At 31.3% G+C, this 20,646-nt stretch overlaps 1 long non-coding RNA gene across 1 annotated transcript; it reads left to right on the forward strand.

The window, feature by feature from the left end:
- Window positions 1-280: 280 nt before the first annotated feature.
- On the forward strand, window positions 281-14,063 carry LOC129300756 (uncharacterized). Its single transcript, XR_008590828.1, has 4 exons — window positions 281-681; window positions 6,845-6,917; window positions 8,593-8,924; window positions 13,452-14,063. It is a non-coding gene; the product is annotated as an uncharacterized LOC129300756 (long non-coding RNA).
- The last annotated feature ends 6,583 nt before the right edge of the window (window positions 14,064-20,646 follow it).

Below are 20,646 nucleotides of genomic sequence, written 5' to 3' on the forward strand. Positions count from 1 at the left end.
AATTTAAATTGGGATGTTACATTAATGACCACAATGAGAAATTTGGGTTAATATTTTGATTAAATAAAACTCATGTTATGATTATTGATGATAAAAACCATTGCGGAATCTAAATTAATCCTCTATTGGTGCATTTGAGCTTGTTGGAAGTTCCACTTGGTACTCATGGGTACTCTTGGTTGGCAAACTAAGTTGAGGTAACTAGGAACATAAATTCTTGTATATACTATTTGTTTGTAATTATGAGTTTTGTGAGATATGGAAATAATATACATACGATTTAGAAAATAATGTAAAGTGGGTGATTATGTTATAGTATGTCATTGGAAATGCTTCTATGTGATAGATTATGACACTCAAGCATACGGGTTTAGATATTACTAAAATTGAGTATGAGAACATGATTACATGTAATATGTGCATGTGATGTATTTTGGCACAATCGTGTTGGGTGGGAGTTCATTCTAAGTAGGGTAGTGACTTCAAATCCATGTTATAAGCCTCTACTGCAAGTGGCCCTGGTGGTTGGTGAAAATATGAAAATTGCTTAGTATTGCCATTGTCCTTAGAAAAATGATATGGGTGGCATATCTTGCATCACCGGCTTCTTACAAGGAATGGTATGGGTCAAGCATCATGACACCCTTGAGATTCAAGAAAGGAAAAATTCATGGTCCAAGAGTAAGTATGGTAACCTTTGTTCAAGTAATCATACATGATTTATTTGAAGATTAATTGAAATTGAATTAGTTTAGAATTTATTATTTGGCCTTGAATTGAAATTTGGGGATGTTGAAGGAACCCTAATTGGTAGAAATTAGGGGTTTTGTATAAGTTGATTGGATTGAGGAATGATTAGAATTGATGTCAGAATGTGAAATTTAAAATCAATTGAAACAAAGATTTGGAGAATTTAGTTGGAATTAGTGACTTTATGTCGTAAATTTCATTTAATTGAAATTATAGTTTATAAGTATGTTATTCACTTTGTAGTTTGGTTGTTTACGTTAGTGGCTTACACAAGCTTGCTTAAATTAATATAGAGTGAGGTAACTGCAGTTAATTTATTTTATATTCTCTTTCATTAGATTGTATGAATATTTTAATATGTATAAAACTTATATTGGTGTGAGAGGATTACTATTGGTGGTGAAAATCCATGAATTGTTTTATGTTATAAAATTGTTGGTGAAGTGTGTTGTATTTTGAACGATAACCTGTCATAATAATGAATGTACTATTGCAAGAAGTACATTTTACATTGGTTATTTTAGACATTTTACATAGGTTTAAAAGGGTTGTTAAACATTCTATGGTGGAAAGCACGACTTTTCATGTCGGTTAACAAACTTTCCATGTCAGTTATGTCCAAGCCAACGTGGAAAGTTAGACATTCCATGTTGGTTACAACTACTAACTAATGTGGGAAGTAGATATTTCACGTCAGTTTGGACATAACCAATGTGAAAAGTTATTTTTTTTTAATGTCCATTTTGTTTTCTACCTTATCCATAAAATAAACCCATAAATTGTCAAGAATATATCTAGCAGGTAAAAATAGCTAGCCAATTAGTAAAATCAATTAGTTATATGTGTAGATAGCATAATATTTGTCCATTGTGTCTAAAGTAATCAATCTAGCAATTTGATCGACTAATTATTGTAACTAATGCTACCATAGAAGACTCCATTACTTGATAGTTATTTTGGCCTATATTTGATAGGTTTTATCCATCAAGTAAAAGGGTGCCACATATTAGGGCTGTACTTGACAATTAAAAACTATCAAGTATTAAGAGCTTTACTTGATGATTATTTCTAAATAAATGTTAAGTATATGCTTACCTAATTGTTTCTAGAAGCATATACTTGACGGTTATCTACAAATAATCATCAAGTACTTACATAATTGTTTCTAGAAGTGTATACTTAACGATTATCTACAAATAACTATCAAGTATTATAAAAAATACTTGATGGTTATTTATAAATAACCGTCAAGTTATTATGGCAAAAATTAGGCCTCATTTTTTTGGTTCTTGCCATAATTAGTTGATGGTTATTTACAAATAACCATTAAGTATTTCAAAATACTTGAAAATTATTTGTAGATAGCCATCAAGTTTACAAATACTTGATGGTTATATCTAAAGAACCGTCAAGTGTTCATGATTTTTTTTTTTAAAGGATGAGCTACTTTCCAAGTAGCCATCCTATATAAAGATACACAAAATACAAAATAAAACTAGTCAACCATTATCCAAAAATAATACAATGAATGTTTCTATCAAGATTACTATTAAAGGATAATAAATTAAATTCCTATACCTATAGCCCCTTAAACCATAATTTGCAAACTAATTAAATTTTCAAAACTAATTAAGTGGCCCGCCTTAGGCATAAAAATTAGCCAAGAAAAATGTAACATGAAAATGTATATACCTACTTAACAAACTATTAGGCTGGCCTAACTGCTGCTGCTACCTAAATATTGAACATGGCTTGGGCCACCTCTTTAAGGATTTTCTCTACATCTACAATTATATAATGAATGCAGTAGACGTCCTTAAAGTACTGTGAGCAAATAGTCACAACAAGTTTAAGTTAATAGCTAGCTATTTAAAGTTGGTTAAAATTTATAATTTAAATGTAATTAAATTTAATATGCCTTGTCTGATAATATGGTAGGTGTATGGGTGATTATGTCTTTCATGAATTACATTAGGCAATAACCACAGTCATTGCTTGATTTGGCTGAAGTGGACACTACAAAAAAACCACATATATATCAATGAAATTGTATAACATGTCATGATTTCTTGATTAAAAATTTAGTCAATTAAATGAATACATTAACAGTGACTCATTTCTCAAAAAAGTCAAATGTCCTCATTTGGGAGGACACATTCTTGTTGATCACAGTGTGATACAACACCATAGCACTAAGAAGAAAGTATCGAATGAATGCAAGAAATATATATATGGAAATTAAAAATAACAAGTAAAAAATATAATTCAACTTACTGGTTAAAAAGTACGACCATATCTTCTCTATTGCTTGGTTCTCCATTAAATAGATCAAGATAAGAACAATATGTTGATATATGATCTAGCAACAACAATAATAACACCACTAAGAAGCCAAATTTTAATGAAAATCATATAATCCACATTAAACACTATATATATCAACTTAAAAAATCAAAATTACAATTACATAAGCCAATTTTCAATCAATTCAAACACTAAGAATGTAAAAATTATAATTCAAGCAATAAAAAATCAAAAGTAATCTTTCAATTACAGAATAAGCACCATCAAGTAACCAAAATTCTAAATTTCAAACACCCATTAACAAGAAAACCAATGGAGAGACAAAATAATCAACATTCGAATAACTCATTACATATATAACTCAAAATTAACAACCTATGAATTCAAAATGAGGATTAATGATTGAAAAAGCAAGAACCAACCTTAAAAGGAAGAGAATATATGCAAAAATGGAGAAAGGGCAAGCCACAAGCAAAGAATCCAAGAGCACAAGCACGAGCACCTACGAGCATGATTGGCATTGAAAATCAAAAACCCACAAGGAATCAAATGTGAAGTCATGCATTTTGGCTGCTAGAGTGACGCAAAATGGGTTTCAAGTGGTTTAGATGTGTTTTGAATTATTTTAAAGTTGCAAAAATGTGAAGAGGGAAAGTGTTTTGGAGTTATAATTTAAAATGCTAATATTTGATAGTTATTTATATTTGATGCTTATTTTGAAACAACTATCAAGTATGTTCTAGACATACTTGACTTTTTTTCAAAACAAATGTCAAGTAATTAATTTTATTTCAATTTGTTTTGAAAAATAATGAATTTGATGCTTGTTTGAAGATAACTGTCCAACATATTGAACATATTTTTGATGGTTATCTTCAAACAAGCATCAACTATATGTCTTTCCAACAATAATTAAGGTAAAATATATATTATATGGTTTTTTCAATATAATCATCAAGTATAGTTTTAAATACTTGATGGTTGTTTTGAAACAACTGTCAAGTATTCATTGACTTTTTTATTTTTTGCTTTATCATATGACCGTCAAATATGGGGTGTCTAATTTAACAAATTCTTATAGTGCAACATTATATTTTTCCATTGTATCTAATCTTATCAACTAATTGCAACATCTTACATTGAAAAGTTCTCTTGAAGAATTTGATGAAAGAATTTAAACTAAAATTACAAAATCAAATAAATACCTTATGCAATTTCATGGTACTTCCTACTTTAGTTATCTTATACATGTGAGGGATAATATAATATCCACATTCTATTTATCCTAACTACTCTGGACTGAAAATACACAGAAATTTAAAATTAAATAAACTAGCTTTTGGGTAAATCTCATACAAGTGAATGATGATTAAAGATAGAAGTAAGTGTTCATACTCACTTTTGGGTAAATCCAATAAATCGCTATCTCCTCCTTACGTAATCTAGTCGACATATAATATGTTTAAAGCACTCTATCATGAGTTGTAAATGAAAAAAAACATTAAAAATATACATCGTCAACATTCACTTAACAGGTTTTACTAGGATAAATTTACTTGTTGAAAATATATTTAATCTTATCACTTAGTTTATTGCCCAGAGAACAAAACCAGTATACTATAGCTTCAGGAAGGCAAGGAATGCAAAGTGACCAATGATACCTGCAAAATATAAAATTGTTTTATATTTATTAAATAACATGAAACAACTTTAGAAATATATAAACATGAATAAAAAATACTTGTCTTTCAATAATCAGCGTTAGATAACATGACAACTTATATCTACCATATAATTCATCGCATTATGTCTTCCTCCAATGTATTGCATTCCTTTTCCCCTACAAAAGCTTCCTAGCACAGAAATCTAAATTTTTCTTTTTTTTCTATTTCATAGCATGCATTGTAAAGGTTCTCATCATTGAAATGTGTTCAAATTAAAACATTAGTGCCATGAAAGAAATCTATGAAAAATGGAGAAAAGTAAATACAAGATTCCTAATTGGGCAAATGAAATGTCCAGTTCCTTTAAAATTAGAAACTCCTTGAGGTGTTTTTTGTCAATTGGAAAGACATATTGCATTTTTGCACCCACGATACTCATTGGCATTTTAATATTAATGGCCTCTATCATATTCTTGTAAACTTGTTACATCCACATTTGACACAAAACTTTTGGGCCATAGAATGAAAGCTCTTTTTGTTTGGGCTACTGTTGCAACTTTAGAGGTAAGAAATGGCACCGATGCATTATCGTCACCTATCCAAACATTTGTAACTATCACCCTAACTTGATCATCTCAATTTTTTTAATGATGGATTGAAGACACAAATGTATTGTATACTTGACCTTCAGCAAAAACATGTTTTTTTTTGAAACCTTTGAATAAAGATAGCAATGAGTTCCTTTGTCATCTGGTACAGGAGGATCGGGGTCTACTAGTGCCAATGCCAGTGCCTCTAGTAGAATACAATTATCTTTGGTGCTTTGTATCATAGGGGAAGTCTGGACGAAATAAATAAAAAAAATTAAATGTTAATAAAATTAAACACTAATCTACATTAAATTAAATGCACACAAACCTAGGATGTATGTTCAACTACTATAATTGTCATGCCCAAGACTATAGATTTCATCTTCTTATAAAGCTGGGTCATTATTTCTTCTTGGAGCAATGCATAAAATTCTCATTCAACCTCTTATCGAACCTCTTTTCATATACCAAGTCGAGTAGCTTCCCTAATCTAGAACTATTCCTAACCTAGTTATTTATATCTATTTCTTTAGATTTAGGTTCTCTCTTCATCTCCCAGTCCACCGAGATTACCTATAGATTTGATTAAATGGTGGCTAATCATGAAATCAACATGAAGAGCAAAAGAAATAAATATAATTGGAAAAAATATATGAAAATAAAAGAAAAGAGTCAAAACAAAATAAATTAAAAACTAACTCCCTAATTTAGCTACATCCCTACCTAAACTAGGTAATTTAGAAACATATAATAAAATTAAATAATATCGTTCTAAAATTCTCAATCATTACTACCACAGAATAAGCTAAGTATAACACCACATATTTGACATTTATAAGCTAAAAATGACAAATAAAAAAGGATCTAAATCCTTGATGTGTTTTTTTTTAAAAATTGTCAAATATTTAAACATATAATTGACGATTCTATAATAGTAACTGTCAAATATATCTTTTATCTAAAATTATGTTATATATAAATATATTTGACACTTGTTTGAAAACAACTGTTAAGTATATAAATCATATACTTAACGGTTATATCTTAATAAGTGTCAAATATATAATTTTAAAAAAGAAAATGTTTACTTGATGCTTTCTTTGAAACAACCGTCAAGTATGTTTGGCTAATACTTGACAATTGTTTTAAAGAAAGCATCAAGTAAGTGATACTCGACGATTATTTCATAATAATCGTTAAGTATTTTCTTTTAAATTTATGCTCTAAAACCTTTCCTTTTCACATTTCTGTAACGTGAACGTTTTTAGAAACACATCTAGACTCCCTGAAATCCATTTTTCATCATAAGAACTGCCTAAAAACACAAATTCACACTCAATTCATAGTGGGTTTTGCTCATGATATCCTTTTTCTCAACTTCATGCATGGTTCATTCATCCGAGACTACATTTTGTGTATTTTGGGTTCGTTCTCAATACCTTGCTCTTGAGTTTCTCTTTTGTCTTCTTAATTCTTTTTTAGGTTTAATGTTTAGTGTAAATCCCATCTGAAATTCCCCTTCTTACTATTCAACAGTGAGAATCGTGGTCTTCTCTGATCTCCTCCTCCTCTACTTCTTCATCCTCATGTAGTGGTGTACTTCTCTTAAGTAAGTTGACCTATCCTTATTCTACCCTTTAATTTCTTCCTTGTGGTATTATTGTCTATTGATTGTAATTAAGAAGTTAATTGGAATTACTGATTGGTATATGAAATTTTTATTCATTCTTACAAATTGAATATATGTATATATCTATATAGCTTGGGGTATTAGGTTCTTTGTTAATAATGAAGTTAAATTTAGGATTATATAAAAATTATTTTACTATTAGGAATTATGATTTTGTTGAAAATTTGCTTCCCTTATTGTAGTAGTATTGATAATTTTGTTGTTGGATAGCTTAACTAGGTCTAGTTGAGTTATATCATGGATTTTTAGAATGAAATTTTTGTATCAATTACTGGGTAATTTGATTGAGTATAATTCAATTATATGAGAACTTGCATGTTGAAATTTTTTTTAATAAAGAGAAGGCATAAAGCCAAAGAAACTCTCTTTTTTAAGCCATTATGCTACTAAATTTTTTACTATTGGATAAAATTTTTGTATCAATTATTGTTGGATAACTTGATTGAGTATAATTTAAGTTATAAGAAAACTTGTAGGATGAAATTTTTTTAATAAAGAGAGGGAAAAAAACTCAATAAACTCTCTTTTTTAAGTCGTTATGCTGCTAAAATTATTCCAATGACTAGTATTAAAATATAGATATTAGTTTTAAACAAGATTAAAGAGGAAATGTGTAAACATGTGGTTAGTAACTTATTGATTGATTGATCCTTATATCTAACTCTCCATTATCTAGGAGTAGTCAAAGTCACTAATTGTATTTCCCTTTTAATTTTCTAGGAATTATGGATGAGGAATGAATGTCTGATAATAGTCCATCCAAGGAATATTGGAATAGGGTAGCAAACTTTGTTAAGTTTGCAGTTAAGCATGCGGAGGACCCTGTTAGAATTGTTTGCCTATGTTTAAAGTATAACCTTATGAAGCAGGTTAGTCCAAATACTTGTGAAGAACACTTAGTGATTAATGGAATAGATCAAAATTATAAGTGTTAGACAATGCATGGTGAGACAAGGGATGATATTAGTTATAGCCAGCAACATAGTGAAAACTATGCATCATCTTCGATAGTTTTGACACATGTGTACTTAAGGAAGATTGTCTCAAACAAATGGCCAAAGTGATTGAAGAGGACCTCAAGAATTGTCTAAAAATGTTTGAAAAGTTAAAAAGTGATAACAGACGCTAGTATATACTAGTTTTAGTGTATCAATGTTGTCAACAATGTTAAAATTGTACAACATGAAAGCAAAACATAGATGGAGTGATGCGAGCTTTACTAAGTTGCTTAGGTATTGAAAGTAGAATTACTTCTTAAGGAAAATTAGCTTCCTTACTGAACAAAACAAGTGCTACAATCAATTAGCATGAGTTATGAAAAGATACATGCATGCCTTAATAATTGCCTTTTATTTTAGAATGACTATGCATCATTAATTGAGTATCTGAAGTGTAATGCCTCATGCTATAAGTAGAACAAATTGAGTATGATGTAGGCACTATGGTATTTTCCAATGTGCCTAGATTTATATGCATTTATTGTAACATCCCAAGTTTTAATTCTCTAATTAATTAAATTTAATTAGGGTAATTAAGTAAATTGGAGTGGTGTGTGGCCGGAAAGGTCTAATAATCTTATTTGATGCTATTTCAGCCTTACTGTGGGTCTAGTATTAAGGCGAGCCACTCAAGCATCGAACGGAGAAGAAAAAGAAGAGTTAAAGTTGCTGTGCCATACACCGTGGCACGTAGATCATCCGCCACGGTGCACAGCCATCTCTGAGTGAGGGAAGACCTCTCTGTACCATGTGTCGTGGCACGTTGTGCATCCACCGCGGCACATAGCATTTTCTGTACTTTATTATACGTTAATTAAGACAGAAAAAGAAAGAAGAGAAAAGAGATAAAGAATAGGCGCATCTTAGCTCTGCTAAGGTTTGCTTGGGGATTACTTTGAGAGTATTTTGAAGGCTACAAATATCCAAGGTAAGTATCATTCCCATTAATCTTTCCTTTTCTTCCACATTTATGAGTTTGTGGTTAAGGTATGATAGTTGAGGTAGAATTTCGGTCCATATAGGTTATGAGTCTAAATTTGTTGACTCAAATAGAGTTAATAGGGGTAGATTAGAGTATTAAACCTAGATATGATGAGTATTGGTGTCTTGGGTTGTTGGGCACCATAAATACCCAAAAATCCCATTTATTATGGTGGTTGAAAGTTTGTGATGCCATTAATGGAAATTTAATGGCTCATTAATGCTATTGGGAGCTAAAGGTAACTATTAAACCTAATGGTTAGGCTCCATCTCATGTAAAGTGAAGGTTAGGCAAATTAGAAGTAAAGATTGAGGGTTTAATTAATTGAGGTTGGGTTATTGATGGAATTCAAATTGATTGCTTGTAGTTTTGGCTCTTGGTCACCTTTTTCGAGTGAAAATTCAAGCTTGGAGGCTAGTTAATTGAGGAGTAAACCTTTGACCTCAAAGGTTTGAGGTAACCAGGGGAAAACTCTACTTTGGGTAGTTGTATGTTAATTGATTGTTTGAATGCTAATGGTGGATATTACATGCATGAGATTGATTTTTATGTAACATAATGCATTAGTTTTCATTGAGTGTATGAACATTTGATTGAGCACAATGCTATTTTGGCTTGAAATACAAAATGCAAAGTCAAAAATATTTTATTATGAAAATGCTTATGTTTTGAAAATGAAGGCAATGATGAGTAGAGGTGTAACACTTGCCCCGAGTGTTATCCAAAAATCACACAATTCAAATAAACTAAGTGTGGTTAAGGAGTTAATCCTAAAACCAACTTAGGAAACAAACCATTTAAATCACTAAGCAAATATATGATTGCAAAGTAAACATTTAAAACCTTAAAAAAAATTATAGGTTCTAACTATAGCGCACGGAAGCAAGTTAGACGAAAGAGAAATAAAAAGATACTGTCATGACAGCATTTAAATTGCTGTCATGACAACCCTCCCGAGTCAACTTCTGGGAGGCGTCATTCCGCCATCCGACCTCCGATCAAAGTGATTTTAAAGCTTACACATCACATTCAAAGGGTACTATAAGTATACCAAATTTTAAAAAGATCCAACGGTCGGATTTAAAATTAGACATGTTAAAAATTTGATTATTTTTGCTGTCATGACAGTATCTTTTTATTTCTCTTTCGTCTAACTTGCTTCCGTGCGCTATAGTTAGAACCTATAATTTTTTTTAAGGTTTTAAATGTTTACTTTGCAATCATATATTTGCTTAGTGATTTAAATGGTTTGTTTCCTAAGTTGGTTTTAGGATTAACTCCTTAACCACACTTAGTTTATTTGAATTGTGTGATTTTTGGATAACACTCGGGGCAAGTGTGACATTTGGTATCAGAGCTCCTTGTGGGACCCACGCACCCACTCTCTCTATCTAAGCTGTATGTTTTTCCATAGCACACCATTTGCAATACAACCACTTTGCATTTGCTTATAAAATCACATATATATCAAAATAAAGATTTGCTTGTAATAGAAACTTGGTCTACTAAGTAAATCCATCAAAACCACACACCATAACCAAGTTTCCTAGCCACAAGTCTGTAAACAGACAAAAATTCATACACAAGCACACAATCCACACATATTCACACACACACACACATAATCATATCCTACTGGCACCCTAATCTTAAATACATTACAATATATTGGCTCAAAAGAAAGGGGTTGCAGTTCTTTACAAATCACAAGCAAACCCCTAGCTTTGCTCCTTTCCCCGTCCACCACTGGATCCTTCGCTTGGACCTAAAATATTGAAAAGAAAGGGGGTGAGACAACCACAGTCTCAGTAACAACGAAATTTACATTGATTATTACAAAGTAAGCCATAATCAAATAAACGAATAATAAATTCAACATAGTAGATAATTTAGCCATTTAAAATGCATGAATGCATGACCTAGGCTGATATGGCCTTTCATGACCAACAGAATGCCCCCTGGCACTCTTTAACTCGCAGGTAAACCTTATACCTACTTGTACCTCCACAGGCACAAAACATAATCTAAGGCATGATCTAATCCACCGAACCACCTATGCCCCTTCGACGTGAATCCTGAGCAGTCAAAGCTAACTCCCTCCCAGAGCCAGCCCGACTTACTCTCCATGTGAGGGCTACCTTGGCCTAGGCACTCAACCTCACACTTCATATGTCGGATTCCCTTCTCCATTGAGAGGTGTCGAACACTCAATACACTAACCACTTTAGTGCACTGAGCCCACAATACGTAAGACAACACTGAGTACTGACAGTGTGCCATAGAATATCAAAAATCCACACCTTCTCATTGGTGAACTCCCACCGAGATCATGCCTTTTACTCTTGTCTACCTTTCTTGAGTATTGACCATTCAACACTCTAAAGTAGTATAATATTTATAAATCTCATTTCCATAAAAACATTGTTATTAAACAATTAGAAAATATATTTACACTATAATCAAAGTAGTACCCCATAACCCCTTATAAAGCACATTTAATCTTTTAAAACATTTAATGCATGATAACTAGTAATATTTATTCAAAAATAGCTAAAACAAAGTAATAAGAAATATAAATTCCCCTGTTACCTCAACCCTTTGGTACCAAAAGGGTTCCCCTTGTACAAAATAGGGCTCGGCTTGTTCCTTACTTCTCAATAAGTTCCACCAAAAATTTTCTACAACATATAAGTGATCCACATCACTTATCATGATAAATAGCATCAATGAAGACTATAACTCATACCACACAACTTGGGTCAATGAGTCATAATCCACCCTAATGGTCCATATATTTAACCAACCATTCACATAGTATCACTTAACCACCAAAACCATTTATTAGCCATCATTAGGCTAATTTCCAATTTATATAATTTTTAATCAATCAAAAACCTTTACTTAGTGCCACCAACTTTCACCATTAGCCCTTATAATGAAAACCAAACCTTAATTTAAATCTTATTGGGCTCAAATAGCAAAATTATAACTAAATCAATAGGCTTAAACCATTGAGGAGCAAAAACCCAATTTCTCAAGGTTTATTTTGTGCCCAAAACACCTCTTTTCATCCAATTATTCACTCAAAACATTAGATCACTATATAGAAACTCAAAACATGCTCCCTAGAATCCAAAGAAACAAAAGCTTACAAGAATAAAGCCTTTAGGATCAAAATCCAAAATTTTCTCTTCCAAAAATTGAAGAAAATTAAGAGAAAGAGAAGAGGATTGAAGTAGGGAGTTTACCTATCATGTAGCCGAGCTCGCAACGGTCGCAAAGACTCCTAGATCCTAGCCTAACTCCCTCTCTTTCTCCTTTCTTCTTCCTCTCTCTCTCTCTCCTCTCCCGTTTGTGCGTTTCCTTCCCTTGTTCATTTTCTGCATTTTCTGCATCTGTTTGCTCTTTAAAATGCTGGTCAAAAATTTTGGGAAAAATTACAAGAAAGGGGCCCAACATTTTTTATTATTGCACAAAAGCCCGGGTCAACTTTGGTAATTTTTCCCATAGTTAAAAATCAAATAAAACCAAACTTTTGCTTAGTAAAATTCAAACTCTGGGCCTCTATTAAATTATTCTAAATTTTAATTTAATTATAGATATTTTATTTTATTTTTATTTATTTTTTTTAAATAAATTTGAGTCTTAAAATTTTTAGGATGTTACAAGAGGTAATTGTGTTAGTCATGAAATGAATTTTTGAGAAATGGATGAGAATATACACTTAGGTAGCACAAGATCATGAGCCCAACATGATTGTTGTATTAGTGAGTTTATGAAAGTGAAAATCGAGAACAAGTGAGTAGTGATTATGGCATGATCAGTGGCGGGAGTTCGCCTAGAGATTTAGGAGTAGAGAAAATTCATATGGTAATTAGGCTACCCTCCAATGCACAGGGGCTATAGCCTTGTCCCATTGTTTGTCAAGGGACTATCCCATAGTTGTCGAGAGACTAGAACCTAACTATCTCCACCGATTAATTGAGGAGAATAGCCTAGGGTATAAGACACCCCAGGGATTCGAGAATAGGGGAAGTCATAGTCTGAAAGTAAGTTCTGTGATCTTTGGCTAGGTCACACCTCATAATTGGTGAGCTTAGGTAGTCCAGTCACACGGATGGAGCCCTAATCAGTATTATAGCCCACAGTTTCAGTCTGAGGAAATAAGGAGGATATAAGGTTGGTTGATCATTGCCTAAGTAAATATATGACGTCACACATGCTAAGTGGTGGCAGGTCACAAGAGTATGGATCTTGTCACATATCTAAAAATATGGCAACAATGCACCTAGTTATGTGAGTAAAGAAGCTATAAAGAGATAAATGATAAAATGTGATATATAGGGAAATGTTTTATAACTTTGATCTTATGGTGCATATATTTATTTTATAATTGATATATAACTGTATAGGATAGGTTTAACCTTAGTTATTGAGTGGCTAGACTCACCCCTCTTATTTAATACTTTTCAGGCTCTAGCATTGGTGTTGAGAGGGAGAAGACTAAAGAGTTGGGAATTAGTACATTCCTTCCTGTATGCCTCTGGTTTTAGATGTAGTTATGTAATAGCATATGTTTACCAATTTTAGGATGCATATTACCCATACTTGCACTATTTTGGTTTGGAAATGTTATAATTGTATTTTGGGCCCTTAGCCTTGGTTTATGTTGTCATATATATGTTTTATAAGGCCAAAATACTAGTGCAAGTGTAGAAAAGAAGATTTAAACATGTTTTGAATGTTTTAGAGTTTAATGCAATGCTATCTTACCTCCCCCTTTGTTTTTGGTAAATTGGGGTTGAGGAGTGAATTTCAATCATAATGATGTTTCAATGCTTGAGACGTGTTGTACTGGTAGTCCTAGGTCCATTGGACATGGTCTAGGTGTTAGGAAAAGCTTTTGGCACTTGTTGAAGGTTTTGAACACCCATTTTATATAAAAGTGTTGAAAAGTGGTTAAATGGTGTTTGGGTGTCCAACTTCCTAGTGTGATGTGTTTTGGAAGTGAAGCCTGTGCCATTAGTTAGTACAGGAAAAGGACTTTTCATAGACACCTAGATCACGTCAATCAGATGTCGGACGTCATTTTGATAGTAGAACCAGTGAAAATTCGTGCAATACACCATGGCACATGGCGCCTGAGCCGTGGAGTGTGGCATAGAGAACACACACACCGTAGCGCAGAGTGTGTCTGCTATGGCGCATTGCTCTATATTTTAATATATAATTTGTTTTCAAACATTTTCAACTTCTTTCACTCCTCTAAGGTATCCCATGCTTCTGAAAACGTATCTTTACTCTGATGTGAAATATTTTTATCAATATGAATTTGTTTCTATTTAGAAAATTTAGGATTCCTTATTTTTAAATTAAAAACTTGATAATCACTCTTCAGAATTAATCCCTCATTACCATGAACTTGATTTATTAAATGTGTTTAGTGAAGTAAGATATTACATGTATAATGCAGAAGTTGAGAAAAGCTTAACATATCATGTAGATGAAAGGATTAAAGACAGTATGCTTCCTCATCTTGATGATTCTCTATAATGGAGAAAGATTGATTATCAGTACCCTGAATTTAGGAGTGAAAGTAGGAACTTATGCCTTACTTTATCTACTGATAGGATGAATCTATATGGGCTTCAAAGCAGTAGCCATAGCACATGGCCAATAATTTTAGTGATTTATAATCTTCCTCCGTGGCTTTGTATGAAGCATAAGTATATGATGTTATCCATACTGATTGTGGGACCCAAGCAACCTTAGAATGACATAGACATATATTTAGCTTCTCTAATTGATGACTTAAAGATCATGTAAGGAATCAGGTGTAAAGGTATATGATGGGTATAGGGAAGAAAAATTTAAGAGCTATGCTCTTAGGTCTAATCAATGACTTTCCTGCCTATAGTAATCTATCAGGGTATAGCACTAAAGGGCAACTTGAATGCCCTATTTGTGAAGAGGGAACACATTCTACAAGGTTACAACATGGGATGAAAAATGTTTACCTCGGGCATCATTGGTTTTTACACGAGAACATCATTATCAATGGTTAAGAAAAGCCTTCAATAGAAATCTAAAAGAAGGTAAGCCACCTTTGCCACTAACAAGTAATGAGCCATTTGAGAATATCAATGATTTGGATATTGAATTCAGCAAACCTTTTGTGAGGCACCTTAAGACAAGTGGATAGAAGAAGAGATCTATTTTCTTTGAACTCTTTATTAGACCACCTTAGATATTTGGCATTTTCTTAATGTTATACATATTGAGAAAAATGTTTGTGAGAGTCTTATTGGAACTTTACTTTAAGTGCTAGGAAAAATGAAAGATGGCATAAAGGCAAAGTTAGACATGGTTTCTTTAGGAATAAGAGAAGAATTGGCACGTCAAGATAAAGGAAACCATACCTTTCTCCCTTTGGAAGCTCATACGCTATTGACATGGCAAGCTCTAGTTTGATGAGCTTTTACCAGAGGCAATTCGTCATATTGCTCAGTTAATTACCTGAATTGTGTGTGTGTGTGTGCGTGCCGCGCGCACGTATGCATATTAAATTGCTTATTTTTTCACCTAAGTCACCTTTATACTTCATTCGTGGTTTATGGTGGCCTTGAGTTGAGTTCAAGTTTGATTAAATCCTCATGACGTCTCTCTCTACAATGATATTACCAAGTAAGCTCTTGATGATACTTTATTTCTCGCTCTATATTACTAAAGGTGAGCTGCTAACACTTGTTTACAAGTAAATGTTTTTTTATATTTTATTTGTTTTCTAACACTTTATACCATTTTGTAAGGTGACTACCATGACTTCCTTTTATGGAATGACTTGAGTATTGCTTCAAAGTTTATTTTGATTCTTTCTAGTAAGTAACCTAGCCAAATTACTTATTTGAGTCTCCATATTCCTCAAAGTGTTACCTATTTGTGATTCTATATTCTTCATAGAAGCTCGAAGTAACTGCTTGTTTAAAGTTAGTCAATCTCTTGGCTAATGCTCTTCAATGCTATGCACTTGGTAGGTCACCATTTAAGCCACACTACAACCAAGCCAATATTTAACCATGATTTCATTTGTTCAATAGCCACATTTTTAAAACGTAGCAAAGCTTCATACCAATAGTTGGAAAAAATGTGGCTATTTTAACCATGGCAAGAAACATGCCTCAGTTTTAAAAAAAGTGGCTCAAGCCACACTTTTTTGAAAAAAAAAAAATGTGTATCGCTAAACCTGACATATTGTCAGACTTTAGCCACATTTTTCCAAAAAACATGGCTATTACTTTTATTTAAAAACATTAGTAACATTTTTGGTAGCAAATTAAATATTTTAAAAAATTTTTCAAATTTAAATATTACATATTATTATATTAAATCCACGTTTAACGTGGTACTGACTTATTTCATTAAATAAAATTGTGATAATTTTTTTTGAAAATTTAAATCTTTTTCACAAGCTTTTGAACTATTTAAATACTCAAATTACTATATTAATATTATTAGTATTTGGTATATTTGAAAAAATTATTTCACAAATTTAATTTTCAAATTGTTTTCGACAATTAAATTTTAATTATTTTTGATTAGATTATTAATACAAGTTATGTAAATATTTTTGTTGCGTGGTTGATGTATAGATGTTTGTTTCTACTTATAAATATTTGTAATCAATATTTTAGAATCTTATTAAGATATAATATTTCCCAAAGAAAAAATATAATTAGAAATTTAAAAAAAATGGAAAAATTAAAAGAGACAGATAGAGTAAAAAATAGATAAAATAAAAAATTTACTTACAAATAAGAAATGAATAAATAAAAAAATTAATAAATCATAAACAATTACATGAAAAAAAAAAAAGAGTCAGAGGATATAGGAACATGAGAAAATGAGATATGGTGAGAAACAAATGAAAAGCAAGCAACAAATGAAAGCAGATAAGAGCATATATAAAAGCAGATAAAGCCAACGTGGCTTTATAAGCCACGTTTTTGGTACTAAAACATGGCTTAATAAGCCACGTTTTCTAAAAAAAGGTGGCTTCAAGCACACTTTTGTAAAAAACGTGGCTCAACATGAGCCAGTATCAGTTTTTAAAATAATTAATTTAATTATTTTTATTTTATTTTATATTAAGAAAATCACAATATTTTTATTAATAATTAAAATAATTAAATCGTCCTAACAAAAAAACTACTATATTATTAACTGTTGTTATGTAGTTTAATGGTCAATTTAAGTTAATAAAATTTATAATATTAATTATAACTCATTAATTAATTTCTCACAAATTGCTTAGTCTTAATAATTAAAAAAATATGTTTATATTTTCTACGGTACCAGAAATAATGATTGTGAATAAATTACCTCTACCATAATCAACATTATATAATTAAATCTATTTTGTTATGCTAATTTTTATAGTACTAATTTTAACCAAAAGATATTTAGATAATAATAAATATTAGTTTTTGTAATAAAAAAATTTTATTTTTTTAAATAAATTCGTATAAGATTATGAAAATTATGTTGTTAATATTAATACAAATAATTTATATATTATTCATGAAAAAATGAAAGGAGAATATTATAACTGAAAAAAAAAATTAATAAAACATTCTTCATCAAGTTTTAACAAATTTAAACAGAAAGAAAACAAAAGAAACAAATATTCATTATTCATTACAATAATGATTTCAAGAAGAAAATTCATTTATGAAAAGAGCCTGGAGAATTGTTCAAATCCTCATTTGATCTACTATTTGGACTAGCATTGGAAGATGAATCTTGCAAATATAGCAAATAGGTAACATTAAAAAATATAAGATGAAAAAAGCCTAAATAAAACAAGTTAAGCATAATTACTGAATTAAAGTGTCGCATTAGCCATTTTCATTCTATCCATCGACAGCATGAATCTTTCTTCCATTTCCTTTTGCATGTCAAAAATCATTCCTCCCTTTTCCCTTTCCTTTCTCTTCTCTCTTCTCTTTCCATAGCCAATCCTTTCTCTTTCTAGATCCAACTCTTCTTGCAATCTTTTATTTTACTCCTCAACGTTATGGACTCCGTCCTCTCATTTGGTCAAATGCATTTTCTGCAAAAGGCCCTAATGTCCCTTGACTTGACGAGAACATCCAAATACTTGTGTCGGTGTTGGAGCTAATCGCAATCCCTCACAACGTCCATAGTGATTTTGGGCCTAAACCTTGTAGTGAAATATCATTACCACAACACTAAAATCTAATGAATACTGACTTTCATATATTCTTTGAGCTTTTCCTAATTAAAAAAAGAAAAATTAGAAAAATTTTGAAATTGTTAATTGTTAATCAAATAATTATTATCTCACAATGGCTGCAGCCGTTTCTTCTTGGAAGATTGCCCTCTTTATTTAACGAGTTGCTTTGTAAAGCTCTACAAAGTTCACTTGTTGTCCATCTTCTCTTCCTATAAAAAATATTTCTATTATTGAATATATATATATATAATATTATATATTTGATAGACAAATTAAAAAAATATCATATAACCCCTTCTTCTCAGGAAACTGAGAATTCCATTCATATGGTAAATCTTCAAATGACCCCCACTTAGAGTATTTTTTTGTGAAATCACTATAAAAAAAATAATTATTATTATAATAATTTATTTTGAGAAAAAATTATTTTAAAAAAAAAATCTTACTTGGGTGTTGGGATTTGAACGATGATCAATGAATGTTGCCCAATCTTCTCTAGAGACACCACTCAACACAGCATTCTTCAATTCTTCTACTGCTTTAGTACCATCTTGATTGTTTACACAAATCATATTTTGAGTATTTCCACTTTTCTCCCATTGCTTTTAAAATAAACTTTTGTACCCGAAATCATCAACCAAAAATAACCCTGCATAAGATATATAAATATATTAATTAATGACAATTTATGAAAAGAAACATATTCTTCTTCTAATTACCTTGACATATTTCGTAACATGATCTTCATTATGTCAAGAACCTCGCACCAATCAAGATATCTTAATGGAAAATTATTGTAATTAATCGCAAGAATTCCTAAAAAACTTGTCAAGAGCCCACCAATATCTCTAATTGGTTGATTAAGTGTGTTCCACTCTATGTGAATTCTTTCACCATTTTGAAGCAAAAGCAATCTTTTGATTTCAAACATTGAGTGGAGTGTTTCCACTTTCCTCTGAAAAAAAATTATTAGAAAAAAAATAAGAAAATGTACATAAAAAATATTGACTTTAAATACTATAACCGTTACTCAAAATCCTCTTCTTTTGGAATCTTGTCCACGACGAGTATGCCTCGTCTCTACATAGATTCTTGTTCCCTAAGCTCCTCTTGAGGCATGATCCCTCCTCTTGTTGAATGGGGTCCCTTTTTTGGCTTTGATTTAAATAGTCATTAAGAGCATCAAGCATGACTCTATCATCTACGGGTGACATTGAGTCAAAAGTAATATATACATAGGCTGACCACTAGCAAAAATACTAAATGATTGGCTAACACATAAGCTAGCATAGGGTGGAGTCAGATAGGAGGTACTGTCACGCAATATTAACTCATGTTCTCCACCTGTTCATCTTCTTCTTCCCTACAAAGAAAGAATTCAAAATGTATTAAATAAATAAATATGAAAGAAATAAATTTATATAGTTTAAAATATACCTAGATAAATTCATATGAGCTTTGCTACAAGGAAATAACCTCTTCTAAGTTTTAGGGATGAACAGGTTTCAAAATCATAGCAATTATTTTGACATCATCTTCCATGTCATATATATCTCTTAGTTTTAGGTGCACAACCATATTCCAGTTTTTATTTTGCTCATCTTCAACATAATAATCCTATAGGTATTAATCAAGAAAATCAACTGACGTGATCCCCAATTCATCAGTAATGATCCCTCGACGATTGGAAGTGTTGGCCCACTTGCATTTGAATAATGTCACTGTAAATCTTCATTGATAATTGAGTTAATTATATCAACTAACTTTCCATAATAAGCCACACCACTAAATCACATATCACCATCACTGCTACTTGGATAACTTATTGTGCCAAATGTTCCAAACACACCACATTTTTGTATTGTGGGTCCTTGTTCACGTTCAAGCGTGCAAATTTGAACCCATTTACATTATAGCAATAAATCTTGGTGTAGAATCAAGGGGCCTAGCGGCAGAAATTTTAAATCAACAAAGTGCGAACCAAACAAATCATTCTATATCTAATAACACAAATATCTACTTAGTTGATCCATGAGTTAAAGAAAAATTAATAAAATAATCCAAATATAAACTTACTCTATAAGAAAACCAATCAACAAAATTTCTCTATGAACTCTCTTATCAACTTCAAGAGATGATCAAGTTCTATTTCGTATTGTCCTTTTACAAACTCTTCGAAATTCCCTATATAAGAAGAACTTAATATTGTTTTCCAAATAATAAACTCACTAAAAATAACATTATCATCAAAATACTTACTCAACAAACAGATCCACTTCTCAATAATTTGTGAGCACGTGCCGATGTGCTTATATCTCCTTTGGGAGTGAGAGTAAAATATTCAAACCCACCCACATATTTTCTAACTAGAGAGAATATAGTAAGTGCAGAAAATTGATAATAGGTTTCATCACC

This window comes from Prosopis cineraria, unplaced genomic scaffold (assembly GCF_029017545.1).
Source record: "Prosopis cineraria cultivar Desert tree isolate PC_DT_omini unplaced genomic scaffold, ASM2901754v1 PC1735, whole genome shotgun sequence".
NCBI lineage: Eukaryota > Viridiplantae > Streptophyta > Magnoliopsida > Fabales > Fabaceae > Prosopis > Prosopis cineraria.